Below are 16917 nucleotides of genomic sequence, written 5' to 3'. Positions count from 1 at the left end.
CCAGTATTAGAGTTCTTTTGTCCTAGTCCAAGAAAGCTCTGCTGGGGCAACCCAATGTGTTGTGTTTGAGGAGGAACCAGGAAGTGGTCTGTCTAGGTACATGACACTGTGTTCCCATTGTGATGATACACTAACATCTGGAAGCAAAGGGAAGAAATGTGCACCATGAGCTCAGGATATACTCTGCCTACCAGATGTGGCTGGAACTGAACATGAGCTTGACATATTTAGGAAAATTTGCCTGAAAAGATATTGCGAATGTCTTGGGAAATAGAATGTCATGTAGTTCAATTTGTCCCTCAACGTTACAAAATTTATCAGCCAAAACAGATGGTTGGGATTCTGGGAGCAGAGTCCACATACAGGCTTATGAAAACATTATTCAAAGTATACGAAGTACGAGATCACGTGCCTTTTACAGTTATGGGTAGGACACGCCTTCTTAATCAAACAAAGGAAAGAGGTCATTACAAGAGATAAAATAGTTGACTTTGATTAAGATTGAAGATTGAGAACTTCTTAACAAACAATGTTAATGCATCTAGGATAAGAAGGAAAGTGGTCAAGTGGGGAAAACCCTTCAGTCAAATTTCTCTGGTAAGGGTTTGATATCTAAGATATATAGACAAATAACAAATACACATACATATACACATATACGTATATACATATACATATACATGTACATAGACATATAGATAAACAACCAAAAATCATTCCCCAAAAGGAAGTAGTCAAAAGATATGAATAGTTCTCAAAAAAATTGCAAATTATTAACCATATGAAAGAATGCTGCAAATGCTAATAATAAGAGAAATGCAGATTTTTAGAGAAATCGTTCTCAAAGGAAAAACTGCAAACTATTAACCATATGAAAGAATACTATAAATTATTAATAAAAGAAATGCAAATCAAAAGAATGCTGAGATTTCATCTCATACCCTGACAGTTAGCAAAGATAACAAAAAATGAGAAGAATCAATGTTGGAGGGGTTGGAGGAAAATGGTGCACTCTTGGTAGAGCTGTGAATCAGTACCATAATCTGCAAAGTGACCTGGAATTATGCAAATAAAGTGACCAAAGTGTCCGTACCCTAAGATATGCCCTAAGAAGGTCATTGATAAAAAAGACAATCTCTACATCCACCAAAATATGCAGAGCAGCACTTTTTTGTGGTAGCAAAAAAACTAGAAACAGAGCAGATTTCTATTGGTTGTGAAATGGCTAAAGAAATTATGGTATATTAATGTAATGGAATGTTATTGGACCATAAAAATTATAAATATGATGAATGCAGAGAAACATGGAAATGATTGCATGATCTCATTCAGGGTAAAGTCAGCAGGGCCAAGAAAACCTATATAAACAATGACTGCAAAATGTAAATAGAAAGTACAACCACAAAGCTGTTGAAAGTGGATGCTACAAAATTGCAAAGAACAAACATGGCTCCAAAGCAGAGATATGGGAAGACACCCCCGCCCCACTCCCCTGAAGGGACAAAGGATATGCAAGTGTGGCAAACAGCACACATTTTCAATATTGATCAATTTTGCTGATTTTCATCTCTTCTTTTTCTTTCCCCCCACCCTTTAAAAATATTCCTTGGTTATATGGGATGATTCTTTGAGAGGGGAGAAGGATAAAGTGATGTAAAAAACAAAAGATATTAATTTTTAATTAATATTTTTAAATAGAAAGAAATATATATTGAATGCAATTCAAGGTATTTGAATTTAACATATTATATACACATATACATTCATTTGTTTATTTATACACACACACATACACATTTAACTTACAGAAGAGGGGGAGAAAAGTCTACAACCAAAACCAGACTTTAAAGCAATCATACAATTGTGTGGCATTTTATATTGGTACATTCACTGTCAGTTCTATGAGATACTAAAGTGTAGGAGTCGGATTGGGTGTCTGCTCTATACATGACCTAGCTCTACGTAGATGGACATCCAATAGACAAAGAGCAACAACAGAAGCATCACTTTTTTTCTAACAAAAGGTATGATTTCCACTTGGAGTCACCTTTGTGCCTCCTCAACACACTATGGGGAGATTATTGATCAGGAGATAAGGTAGACCAGGGACCCAGAGAGGTGAGTTCACTTCCCTAAAGTAGCCACTTGGTGAAAGGAAGTATGTGTGTGTATGTCTATGTCTATGTCTATGTCTATGTCTATGTCTATGTCTGTGTCTGTGTATGTGTACGTGTATGTGTACGTGTATGTGTATAAGGATATGTATACACACATATGTGTTTGTATATTTATTTATGTATATATTATATATATTCATAAGCACATTCTTTCACCAATGCTGTATGGCTGGGAGCCATGGAATATTACAGTCTCTGAACAACTGGAATTATGGATGATCAAAAGGAGGACAGAAAGGCATATGGTAAGTGAAGCTACAGGTTATAAGGCATCACTCAAGAAAAGTAGTGATAAACAAATGGAACAATAGGCCTATTACAGGGTGAGAGTGAGAGATCATTTGTGGAAAGCCCTTGAGTTCCATTGGTATCCTTGTGACATCAAGGGAATGCAAGGGCCACACCTAGTGCATTGGGTGGAATCCCCTGTAGTGAATTATGGAAAAGAATAGATGATAGTTGCACAGGATGGGCAGGCATAGATAGACAATGATTAGCATCACTGGAGGAAACACTTACATAGATGAAACAAATGACACATCCATTAGAGTAGTGAAGTGTTGGATTTTTTAAACTCTTTCAATGGAAGGCCTGGGCATTAGTCACAATCTGAGAGAAAGCTGAACAGCAAGAGGAGAGATGTCAGTCCATTAAAGGTAAAATAATAATATTGCACGCTCCTCTTAAAGACTTGCTTAAAGAGACAGAATAAAACCTCAATTGGTTTAAGAAACTATAAATTCAGTCATTTCTTATGTTAGGTTTCTATTTTTTGAAAGAGAAATCTTTTTCCTTTTCACCTTAGTTTCCCTTCTCTACATCAAGAGACCAGGAACCGACAAATCCTAAGGACTGTATACTTAGATAGTTCTGTTCTGCACAAAACTCCACTCTTTCATAGATGATAAAGGGGAAACCATTCACTACCACTAGGCCAGCTCTCTCTGATCGGACACTCATCAACCCCCATTTTCTGAAAATTGTTTCTAATTGAACAAAAAACTTGCAAGGCAGCAGAGAGAAGATGGACTGCAGGGTTTATTACATAGCCTCTCTTGAAATGGAAATTTATTGTTGTATATTTTCAATCTTCTCTTACATTCCACTGTATCCATGACAATGCTTTTTTTTTTCTTATTTTGTATTTAAGTTACAATATTTACGTTTATAATAATGTGTTTTTCTTTTCTTATTGTGTATTTAAGTTTTAGTTTTTTAAAACTGCTTTTGTGTTTTTTAAGTATAGCGGCTGGATCCCTTCCCACATGCAGATCCCCTAAAACCTACTCTAGGTTCAAGGCATGTTGTGGGTTGACATCCATTCAAATCCTTAGTGCATGGACCCCTACTAACATACTTCCCTAGTCAACAGAAGACATTTTTTTAAAACAAAAAAAAATTAAATGGCATAGAAAAATAAAAGATAATAAAAATTCTTCCCATACACCCAAAGTTACACTCTTCCATGGGGGGAAGGGGACACACATTGGTCACATATATGACTAGAAGACATGAAAAAGGCATACAGGGGAAAATGTATATACAAATACATGGGGGAAATATATACATGTATGTATACATGTACATATGCATATGTACCTACATACACATATGTATATACATATTTATACACATACGCATACCCCTATATAGCTGAGGAACCTTCATGGCCAGGAGAACATGTTGCTGTTCAGTCATTTTCAGTCATGTCCAACTCTCTGTGATCCCATTTGGGGTTTTCTTGGCAAAGATACTGGAGTGATTTGCCATTTACTTCTCCAGTTCATTTTACAGATGAGGAAACTGAGGCAAACAGGGTTAAGTGACTTGTCCAGGGTGGCACAGCTAGTAAGTGCCTGAGACTGGATTTGAACTCTGACTCCAGGACCAGCACTCTATGTACTGCGCCATATAGTTGCCTTCTCAGGGGAACATGAAGTCATGGCAGCTCTGCTCATGTTGCCCTTTACTTCCCTATGGAGCTGCTGATGTCTTCTGGCTAGCCCTTACTGGGCTATGAGTTGTTTTCTCCACTGCACTGTGAGACTGAGGACCTTTGCTCTCCTCCCAGTGGTGACCAAAAATTGCTGTGTTCTCCGCATAAGGAAATGGAAAGATGCAAACTATATAGATGCAGCAGCCCTTAGCATAGTACCTGGCACATGTCTGTTGACTGACTGATTCTCTTTGGGTATTGGTAGCTTTAAGCACAGGTTGAATGACTCAATTCACCAGTAAACAAGGATTTGAAAGATTAGCATGTTCTAGGCTCTGGGGATATAAAGATAAAAATGATATAGCTTTACTTCAAGTCACTCATTCTATAGGGGGATGGGGAGGACAAGATGTACACAATAATGTATATATATATATATATGTGTGTGTGTGTGTGTGTGTGTGTGTGTGTGTGTGTGTGTGTGTATACACCAAACGTAAAAATTTTCAATATAAAGTAATTTGGGGAAAGAGACTAGTATTTGTGTGAACTGAGCTTTGAAAGAATCCTAAGATTTTGAGAGGTAGAGATAGAACAAAGCATCCATGTAAATGCAGGGCTATGAGGGACAGCCTATGTGAAGGCCCGGACACGGAGATGGAACATTGTGTGTGATGAACAGCAAGGACAGATTGGCCTAACCATAGGATACATGAAGGAGAAGAATGTATATAATAAGACCAGAATGGTAGGTTGGAACTACATTGTGAGGGACTTGAAAAGTCCAACAGGGGAGCTTGTATGTGATGCTGGAGTAATTACGTATGGACTGGGTCAGTTGTGTGTGAGAAGATGAAAGAGAGGAAGAAGATTGGGTGGTGTGTGTGTGTGTGTGTCTGTGTGTGTGTGTGTCTGTGTGTGTGTGTGTCTGTGTGTGTGGTCAGATTATCTTAGGTGAAACTGCAGCTCCAAGAAACATTGAAATCAGCATATTCCAAATGTGTTATCACATCCTGCCATACACAGATACAATGACATTGCAGAGAGTAATCAGGATAGTATGTCAGCTTCCTACTGTTTTGCTCCCTTCATTTATCCTTACAATTCCCTTTCCTGGTCACATCAGGGTTTCTTTTGGCTGTCCCTGGTTACATCTCTGTTGGTCATTAGTTATAATAAAAAGCAAACACAAATGAAAACTGTTAGTACTCAGACAATTTCCAACAGGACAAAATGTTTTTCATTTGTGAGTATGTTTATTCAGATTGCACATAGTAAGAGCTACCCAGCTAGACAAAGGCTCCCAGCTCTAAGCAGACAAAGCTGTATCAAGCTGACCTCATAGGTTAATAATTTTGAAATCCAAGCACTGGCTCTGGAGTCAAGAGGACCTAAGTTCAAACCCAGCTTTAGACACTTACTAGCTGCATGACTGTAGGTAAGTCACTTAATCCCAACTGCTTCCAAAAACAAAACCCCCAAAATAATAATTTTGAAATCCAGAAACCACAGCTCTGACAGTCCATCAGTTCTAAAGGAATCCTTTACAAGGTCAGACCCTGAGGCTATGTCAACACTAGGACCTGTCAGTTTGGACAATCTGAGGGCGCTGACCCATCAATTCATTGGATAACCATGGTCATAGCAATATAGAAGTTCTGTGCCACCATCTGTCCTTTGTCATCAAGGTGAACTGCAAATATCTCTAGTGATCAATTGAATAGCTTTTCACAGTAGAAAAGGAAGGAAAGGAAGAAACTTGACAATGCTTCAGAAAATAGACAAAGTTGCACTGCACCCTTTTAGATTTCATTAAAGAAGGCAAATAGATATTGATTTCATCTTGTAACTTAGTTTTATGAACACAATATATCAAGGATCTGAGATTTCTCAGGTGTGAGAATACTTATCTGTAACTTATGATTTTAAGGAGTTTCCTAAGGGGCAATTCTTGAAGGAGGACAACCAAGCTACCTACAGCCATATTTTAAAAATGCTCAAAATCCCCAATAATTAGGGAAATGGAAATTAAAGTAACTCTGAAGTTCCACTTCACACCCATTTGATTGGCTGCAATGAGAAAAAAGGGAAAATAATAAATGCTGGAGCAAGTCTGGGAAAACAGGCATAGTAATGCACTGCTGGTGGAGCTGTGAATTGGTCCAACCATTCTGGAAAGAAGTTTAGACTTACTTCCCCTAAGTCACATATACTTTGGCCCAGTGACACCTCTACTGGTTTATACTCTAGAGAGATCAAAGAAAGAAAGAAAGCCAAAGGTCCCACATATAAAGAAGTACTTGCAGCAGTTCTTTTTGGTGGTTGTGAAAAATGGGAAATGAAATGTGTGCCCATCATTTGGGTTTATGATTATATTATGGTATATGAATGTAAGAAGCTACGTTCAGGCCTTAAGAAATGATGAAAAGAATAAGTCCAGAGAATCCAGAGAAGATTTATATAAATTGATGCAGTGTGAAGTGAACAGAACCAGGAGAACAATTTATACAATAACAATGTTATAAAGGCAAATGATTTTGGAAGACTCAAGAACTCTGACCAATGCAATGACTAACCATAATTCTAGAATACTGATGCTGAACTATGTCACTCATCTACTGGAAAAGAGGTGATAGACTTAAGATGCAGAATGAGACATACATTTTTAGACATGGGCAATGTGGGTATTTGTTTTGTTTGGCTATAACATTTGTTATAAAGATTTTTTCCCTCCCTTTTAAACTAGAGAGAGGTTGGGGGGAGAAGAAACAAATGGTTGTTAAATGAAAAACAATTTTACAAAAGAAATAGTAGCCTCAGGTACAGAGAAGTTAAGTGATTTATTTAGTCACACAAAAAGAATATGTCTAAGGCAAGGACTTGAATCCAGGTCTTTCTGAGTCCTTCAAATCTACTACACTAGCCTCTATGCCCCACCAATTCCCATGTATATGACAACCCCCACTATAATTATTGTGGTATGGAGTTAACCCAGATCACAGGCCTTTTTTTGAGGCAATCAAGGTTAAGTGACTTGCCCAGGGTCACACAGGTAGCTAGTAAGGACAGGTTTTGATCTGGCTGCTAAAGAAATTAGTCTTATTCCACTATAGTTATTCCTCACATCTGTTCAAGAGCTAGGGCTTAGCTTGTTAATTAAGTTATTTACATTAATGTTATTATTACCATCATTCCTATCATTACTAAATTAATCACCAACATGGTGCTGCACAATTCATTAATCCACTTCAACAAACCTACTATAATGTACCCATTTGTAATGGCAAGCAAAGTGGGACTTTTTGCTGTTTTTTTCTTTTGGAGTACTTCTCAGCACTATGGGGATCAAGTGCCTTTGATTGAGTCTTGCCTTTGATTGAATCAAGAGTCTCTGATGACCTGCTTAAGTCACAAGAAAGCCTAAGTCACATGAGTTTGAGTCACATGGTTGTGACGCCCTCTGTGGGCTGACCCTGAAGAAGTGTACATGTATTCTGAGGTTAGCATTTTGCTTTGGGGCTCACTCATTGGAAGAGTGTTCATGTGATTTGGTCAGACCAGACTCTGGGTAGCTGTTAAGGGGCCACCGGCTTTGAAAACCCAGATGTTGGTGCTTCTTTCTCTAGTAACTGTGTATGTATTGCTATGGACAGACAGTTAGAAGCACTGTCTGCTGATTTGTGTTATTTGCTCTGTTTATATAATTTCTGCTTGCAATTTCTGTTTGTATTTTCTCTGATGTTCAGGGTGCTGACTTTTTCCCCTGAACTAAGTGAATGATATATGTATGTTTAATTAAAGTAAGATTGTTAACCCCTTAAAGTTGCTTTCCTTTAGAAAAGCAGATCAAAGAACTTGTGCCAGCAGTCCGTCTGTGTGCTGGTATTGTTGGTCTTACATCTCCATAGCAGCTGCTAGTAACATTGGTGTTACACTATTGTGTGCAAAGCATTGTGCCAGGCAGTGGACTTTGATATTTAGATAAGCCACAAAATATGGTGCCTTCCTTTAGGGAGCTTACAATCTAATAGCATTATAGTCAAATCATCAAGCATTTGTTAAGTGCCTGCTATATGCTGGTCACTATATTAAGCATTAGGGGCAAAAATGAAAAGTGTACTGAATTTGAGATCAAGAAACACTTGAATTTGAGTCCTACCTTTGGCAGTTATTACCTGTGTGACCATAGGCAAGTTGTAACCTCTCTGACCCTGAATTTCCTCATCTATAAAATGCCTATAGTACTTATCATGAAAGCTTTTTTATGAAAATCAAAGATCATATATGTATCCACGAATACTACTTTGTAAATCTAAAAGCATACATAAATGTCAATTATTATGATATTTAGAACATAGATCAGGTCCTTTAAAAATTTTTTTGTCCTTTCCATTATATGAGATTTTAACTATTCAAGTTAAAGCACACTGTTCAAAAATGCCCCTACTAAACCTGACACTAAATTTAAATGTAATTTGCTGTGTGCTTGCCCTTTGCTTCAACCAATCCTGACCTAGTTTACAGGTAAAAATAAGAGATCAAACTGTTCAGAAAATCTTCTTTTCTGCCTCTCTTGATTTTCAGAAATCCTTTCCCAGTCAGCCTGTTTCACTGAAGTCTTCTTCAATTCTTGCAATCCTTGACCTTTGCTTCCCATGCAGTTTTCATTTCCAATGACTGTTTGATCTCTGCTGTAACATCATCATTCATCTCTAGCTAGTGAAATTTTAAAAAAATCTTTTTGACAAATTTCCCAGACTCTTGTCTGGCTTTCATCTCCTTTTTGGCTGGCTTTGATTTCTGCTAACATGGAAGCCACATTCTCTGTATGTTTTCAAGTCAGAATCAGAGATCTTGTCCAGGTTAAAATTCAGTATCGAGATATTCATCTGTCATTCTCAATCTTTCCTGGCTGTGTCTACATGACACTAAAACATCTGGATAAAAAGGAGAAAAGTTAGCCAATCATTGGCTTGCAACCTGCAACAAGACCTTTTAAAAATGTCTGTTAAAATGCACAAAGTACATATTGGGTGTTAAGTGGGAAACTGCTTTTAAAACCTCAAAATTCTACATAAATGTTAGCTATCATTTTTACCAATATTATTATTTAAAATATAAACAGACATTTAAAATTTCTTGTCTTTGTGGAGCTTTAGGGAGATAGGAATAGGAATAGGCACTTCTGGCTCTAAATTTATGAACCTGTGAGCTATAAAACAAAACAATCCCTAGCAATTATTTGGCAGGTAGGTGGCATAGTGCTGTAGTTCTCAAACACTTTGGTCTCAGGATGCTCTTATTATCTCAAAAATTATTGAGAATCATAAAGAAGCTTTTATTCATGTGGGTTATATCAACTGATGTTTACCATATTAGACATTTTTGGCAGCTAGATAGCAGAGTGGATAAAGCGCCAGGCCAGGAGTCAGAAAGACCTGAGTTCAAATATGAACTCAAACACTCGCTAGTTGTGTGACCCTGGGCAAGTTGCTTCGCCCTATTTGCCTCAGTTTCCTCATCTGTAAAATGAGCTGGAGAAGGTAATCGCAAACCTCTCCAGTATCTTTGCCAAGAAAACCCCAAATGGGATCATGAAGAGTCAGACACAACTGAAATAACTCAACAGCAACAAAAACAATAACATATTAGAAATTTAAATGTCTTAGCACTATTATAAAAATAGTTTAGACCTCATGGATCTCCCAACAGGGTCTTGGGGATCTCCAGGGATCCCTAGACTACATTTTGAAAACTACTAATGTAATGGATATAGAACTGGACTTGAAGTGAAGAAGGTCTGAATCTGAATCCTGACACACACTGCTAGTAAGTGCCTGAAGCTGAATTTGAACTCAGGTCTTCCTGAGTTCATGCCCAGTACTCCATCCACTGTGCCACCTAGCAGCCTTACTAGGATATTACACTCACCATTGAGGGGCAAGCCAAGTTGAGTAAAGGAATAATTTAGCAGCAGAGCAGAGAAGCAGCTTGACATATCAATTTATCCAGCTGAGATGTTCTGTCCAGTGAAGTATTAGTCCAGCACAGCATGGGTCGGCTCAGTTTAGCAGTGGAAGCTTTATTTACCTGTTCAACACAAAAGCTATACTCATCAAGGAACTTTTATGGACAGTCCCTAAGACCTACACTGGCCGCTGAAATTGACCAAAGTTTTGTTACCTCTTCCTGTTAACATTCTATTTTGTTGGAGAAGTGAACGAGTCGGATAGCAGGACAAACTCAGAATTCAAGATGGATAGGTCAGGAAGAGCGGAAGGCAATAGAGGCAAAGGGTAGGGCAATGGATAGAGTGATTATCTGGGCAATCGATCATTCAAGTAGCAGACCATGAAGTCAAGATTAGGTTTGGAGGCAAGCTTATCATGAGTATGGAGATAGAGCAAGGGAATAGGAGGGGTCAAGGGATGGGAGGTCACAATAAAAGTATTCTAAGTACTATCAACATGAATATTGAAGACCCCCAGTGTTGGTAATACACGGAGGAGAAAGGAAAACTGCAAGCTGAGAGTTAAATCAAAGATGGATCTAAATCATAGGTCTGGAACTAAAGAGGACTTCAGAGACCTAGATCTAGCCCATAGCCTTCATTTTAAGATGAGAAAGTTGAGGCCCACAGAGGGTAAGGGACTTATTCAAGGCCACAGACTCGAGGTAAAATACGTGCCTGGTGTTTGGCAATGATGAAACAAATTAAAATGAATGGAAGTAAAATAAAACCGTTTAAGAAGCTAGACTGGGAGAAGGAGAGCCTAGAGGTTGGTAGATGCCAATGACAAGGATGGGACGAGGGTGGTATAAGCTGCCTGCACAATACTGGGATTTAGCACCATGCAAAGCATGAATTCAAAGTGTGACTGACTTTGTAGCTTTTCATCTGGATATTGTGATAGTATGCATACTATCTTCTGCATGGGCCAAAAGTTGCACAAGTAAGAGTGGGGGCAAAGGATTGGCCTTGCATAGAAAGTGGTACACAAGGCTACAGAATGCCTACAAAGGTACACAAAGTCAGCCTCTCAGGTTCTTATAAACAGCAACAATAAATCTTCAAATTTAAGCAGTATTTCTAGGGAAACTGGACAAATCATCTCCTATAGCCTTCTTTTTCTTTCAGGCTCTCACCCAAGTCATCTCTACTAGATGTGGACAGATCCTGGTTTAATGATACCCAGAAGGGAGATTTTAAATTCTTCCTCACTGACATTTATTTCCTTCTGCCTCTTAAGTCTGGGCTTAACAGCCAACAAATAAATACATTTATTGTGCAAAAAATGGAGCCATCAGCATGGCTAGTCTTTTGTTTTTAAGCATATTTTCTACTTAGCAAGGAAATGTAGTATAGTGTTAGAGGGCTGGTCTTGGGGACAGAAAGACCTGGGTTTGAGTCCTACAGTTGACAATTAACAGATGTGAGACAATGGGAAAGTCACTTAACCTCTCAACATGCTAAGTTACCAGTCCACCATAGTGAGGAGCCGATGGGGAAGGTGCTCCTCCATTCTAATGAAATCTCTGGTAGGTCTAGACTAAACTTTTTTTTTCAATTTTCCATATATGATTTGAAAAGGATAGTAAATAATCAAAGCGCTGAATTTAGGGATGTCATGGATTTGATTATGATTTAACTTGGCTTCATTCCTTCTCCTTTTCATTTCTCCAATTTTACAGAAACCTTCTCACTGGCTTATATTTGCACCTAAATTTATGGTCTTATTTGGTTGAAAAATTAAAACAAGAATACTAATCCATTAAAGGACATGTGCTAATTTTTAAAAATCTTCCTCCCTTTCCACACTCCAGGTTTAATAATAGTAAATAATAAACAAAAAGCAAATAAAGGCACAATGGATTTAAAATCTAGCCTTGGAGTTAGATCTGGATTCAAGTGCTACCTCCGCCATAGACTCAGTGCCACAGGCAACTCATTAAAGTCTATAAGTTGCAAAGAAAATACTAATTGGCATTGGTGGAGAAAGTTGCTCATCAGAAGCTTACAACCCTGATGAAGTCATAGATCTGGCAACATCTCCCTACTGCTACCCTCCAAAAAAAGAATAATAGATAAGCCGCCCTATCTGTGAACATAGCCCTAGAGTTTATTCAGGAAGGAATACCTCTTCCACTCCACTGTTTCTCCTAATTCACAAAACCAAGATTTGGTGATTGGGAAGGACCAGTGCTAAAGGCTGAGCCTTGACCATATCATTTTTTCTTCTCCAGGTTCCATCCCTGTCTCTCTGGCCTTATTTCTCCAACATTGTGAGTTATCTTCCCACCCTAGAAGATGCTTCCACACCCAAGATCCAGCAGCTTTCTCACCCTGGAAAATCCCTCAGTCCCTATAGTCCCTTCCTTTGATTAGTCAGCTCCTCCTGGAACCTCCATTTTGAAGAAAGTACCCAATGGCAGTTATATTAACCCCTTCACTCTGTCTCTACAGACTTCTCTCTATGGTGCTGTGCTCACACTCCGGTAGATATCTTCTCCCGCCTTCTCCCCTCCTTCTACCCTCTTTCTTATGTATGTTATATTTCTATATTAGAATATAAACTTCTTAAGGGCAGGAACTGTCTCTCTTTTGTTTGTATTTGTATTCCTAATGCTTAGAACAGTGCCAGATACAGCATAAGTGCTTAACAAATGCTTGCTGACTTGTTTGTTGAATGAAGTGAAGCCATTAGCCTAGAGCGCCAAACTGGGAATTGGAATGCCTGGCTTCTATTCCCTGCTGCCACACCAGCTCCGGGCCTCTATGGCTTCCTCTGTTAATTGAGGGGGTGGGGGGGGGGTGTTGGCCTGGGTAATCTCCAATGTCTCTTCCAGCTCTAATGTCTGTGGTCTGTGAGATTTGGGCTCCCCTGGACTCCACCTGAACTCAGCCTCAATTTCAGTAAGATTGTGTGGGTCTGAGACCACTACTCACATTAAAAATTAACAGAGACTGTTCTTGAGAAAATGTGAAAAGGAGTTTATTGCTTTCTCATGAGAAAGGAAACACCTAGAATGGCCCAAGATAATGCCAGCAAGTGTGTGTGTCTTGCATACAGCTCAAAGCAAGTTATGTAGACCCTAACGCAGAGTCCTCCTCCCCACCCTCCCCACTGGCTCCTCTTCCCATCGACTGGGTTTGGAGCTCACATTCTAAACGCGGAATCTTTTCCCAGCAACAGAGGACAAAGAACAAAAAGACAGGCGTGAGACCAGGGACTAGTATTCAGCAAAAAGGGAGTAAAAGCTTGATAAATGGGACCTTGCAGGTGTCTGTCCCCTGATGTAATTTCTTATCTCTACTTTCTTGGCAGAGCAGTTTCTAAAAATATAGAAGGGGTGCAGGGTGGGAGTGGATGGTAGGAGAAGTAAGGTCTTATTCCACACTGAGGGGCCTTCACTATTTCAGCATTCCACTCAAGATGAATAAACCTTTCTTAATCACCTTGGATAAAGCACTTCCTTTTTCTAGGGACTCAGTTTCCTCCTCTCTAAAATGAAAGAGTTCGATTAGGTGATCCCTATATTCCCTTCAGGAGCCAGCTAAGTGGCTCAGTGGATAGCATGTTGGGCCTGGAGTCAGGAAGACCGGAGTTCAAATATGACCTCAGACACTTACTAGTTCTGTGACTTTGGAAAAGTCCCCCTCTGTTTGCCTTAATCCACTGGAGAAGTAAATGGCAAACCATTATGATATCTTTGCCAAGAAAAACTACAGACAGTGTTGGCACGTTCCAAGAGGTCACAAAGAGCAGGATGTGACTAAACAACAAAGTTTCCTTAATGTTCTAACTTGAAATTTGGGCATTGGAGGTGAGGGGTAATGTGGCTTTAAGGTCTTTTATTAGTCCCTCCCCCAAAGTACCAATCAGCTTGCTATAACTTTTCTACACCCTCCAAAACCCCAATCAGGTTTTTTGATGCCGAGTGTAAAGGAACAACTGACCTTAGCACCTTCTTATCATGATTAATGTATTAAAGTACAAAACTAGCAGATGCTCTCTTTTCTCTCCTTGGGGCAGCATCATGGCGTTCTGGGGTTGTCTCTGTCTCATCACGTACCGCTGATTATCTCCACCCCACCCCACTCCCCACCCCCCAATCCCATTAAACTGAGAGAAAGTGTCTTTTGCTTGTTCTGAACATGATCTGTGATATTCCTCCAGGTACAAAAATTCCTTATTCTGCATGTATGGACTACTGACGAGAACTGAGCCTTGCTCATTATCTCAAAAGAATAAATCTCAGCAATTTCACAATTACTAATTACAAGATAGGGAAGTGTGAGTTAGATAGTGGTATAGTTAGTTAGATTCAGAATTGGTTGAATAAGCAGAGCCAGGAGTAATGATTAAAGGATCTACTTTGAGCTAGAGAAAGGTCTAGTACTTGAATTAAACAAATCAACCAATCAAGCACAAGATGAAACAGAAGTTGCTAGAAAGACCTAGAGGTATAAATGGACTGCAATTTCAATATGAATTAACAATGTGATTGGTCAGACAAAGCTATTGTGATCTTGCATTGCCTAATGTCGAAAAGAAGTGATTTCCCCATTGTATTTCACTCTAGCCAGAACATTTCTAGAGAACTGTATTCAGACATGAGTGCCATATTTCAAGAACATGGACTAGATGGAGCTGTTGTTCAGTCGTTTCCAGTTGTATCCCACTCTTTGTAACCCTATTTGGGGCTTTCTTGGCAAAGGTACTGGAGTAGTTTATCATTTCCTTCTCTAGCTCATTTTATAGAGGAGGAAACAGAAGTAAACAGGGTTAAGAGACTTGGCCACACAGCTAGTAAGTGTCTGAGACCAGATTTGAACTCAGGAAGACGAGTCTTTCTGACTCCAGGCCTGGTACTCTATCCACTGAGTCACCTAGCTGCCCTCTTGCTGGAATACTCCAGAGAAGGACAATCTAAATGATGAGAGGAATAGAAGTGAAAGGTGGGTTGAAGGAGCCAAGGATATTTATCCCAGAGAAAAGAAAACTCTGAGAATGAGGGATGGGGTGGAAGAGATGATAACTGTTATCAAGTTTGAAAGGTTGTTGTACAGAAGAGAGATTAAACATTGTGCTTGGACTTAGTGGCCAGAATTAAGACATCTAAGATGTCTTCATTATACCATAAGTTAGTAAGTCAAAAGACTCCCCTTCCCACTCAGCTATTTGTCCTGAATTATGAAAACTGTGGGTGGTTCTTTGGAAAGACCAATGATGAGGACTGAAACTTGACTATACCAGAAGAATAAATTTCACCCACTTGACCAAAAGAGCCTGGTCCGGAGTCAGGAGACATGGATTCTATTCCCTGTTTTGACCCCAATTTTTGGCCTCTATTTTCTCCCTTAAGGAATTTGAAGAAAGGAAGGGTAAATAATCTTAGTCTTTGACATTCAACTGACTTTTGTTGGCTATTTGGCTGGGTGTGGTGGCCCACAGTCCTTAGGAGTGTACACAAAAAGAGTTTCACCCTGGCCCTATCAGCAAGAGCCTTCCTAACTACAGCACCCCAGTCATGGAGTGACCATGAGGCCAATAGAGAAGGCTAGCAGAGATCATAATGACTGGGAGCAATGGAAAAAAAAATGTGACACCCAACAGAGAGAAGTAGAGAGAATTGTGATGATGTAATCAGAGAATACTGGCCACTGGACAGAATCAGAGTGTGACAAAGATGCCATATATGGGCCTAAGCCATACTGTCCCTTACATGTGCTCTGCAAATGTGTACACATGGGTTCTTGGTGCATCCTCCTTTATACACGTTCCCTGGCTAAATGTGCTCCCTACTTGTGTACCCTCTGTGCACGTTCCATGCACACATGTGTTCTAAGTAGGTGTGCCCTGCCCCACTGGTGGTACGGGTAACCTGCAGATCAGACGTGCACAAGGGGATGGGCATGTGGAATCTTCACCCGTCATTTTATTGGCTGTGTTGTCTAAAAGCAGAATGAACTGCTTTGAGAGATGGAGGATCCACAATCCTGGGAGATCTTCAAGCAGCGGCTAGATGATCATCTGTTGGGTATGATACCATGGGAACACCTTATGAATATACATTGTAGGAGATGACCACTGATCAAAGTCTGTTCTAACTTCCAAATTCTCTGACTGAAATAGCTTTTTGTTCTGTGGCTGATTGGTAGAAGTAAACACATCAGTGGAGGATTATGAACTGTGGTTTTGAGGAGGTTGCTAATGCACAGAAAGTCTTGAATCTGGGGCAGCTTTTCTGGAGCTCTCCTGTGAAGGAGGGGGTTACCTAAATGATAGTGATATTTATACATAATCTGGTTTACTTTATTTTTGCCAATATTCTATTTGTTGTATTTGAAGGTTTGTTTTTTGTTTGTTTGTTTTGCATTGCTTTTTTGCTTTATTGTCATTGAGTTTCTTTCGTGTTTCCTTTAAAACTGTGAAGCTTCACCATTTTTTGTTGTGAACCCATCTGGCAATTTGGTGAAGCCTAAAAAGATCTCTTCTCAAAATAACATTTTTAAAACAATTGAAGAAAATACTAAATTTCATTTAGAGGTTAGTGAAAATAGAGATGTAACTTTTTTCCTATTCAGGTTCATGGATCTCCTGAGTTCTCTTCATGGACAGTGAACCCCAACATATGAGACTGGCCATGAAGCTCTGGACAAGCACATGTGACCATACAAACGGGGCTTGTCACTCCCTCCTAACTCTGGTGAGCCTGACTCTGTATGGGCTCTTTGAAGAATAGGCAAAGGAGAAGCCATGCAATAAGGGAGCCCAGCTAGCCCCATGTCCCTTGGCCCTT

The sequence above is a fragment of the Trichosurus vulpecula genome, chromosome 2 (assembly GCF_011100635.1).
Source record: "Trichosurus vulpecula isolate mTriVul1 chromosome 2, mTriVul1.pri, whole genome shotgun sequence".
NCBI classification, from domain to species: Eukaryota; Metazoa; Chordata; class Mammalia; order Diprotodontia; family Phalangeridae; genus Trichosurus; species Trichosurus vulpecula.
This window is presented reverse-complemented; position numbering follows the sequence as displayed.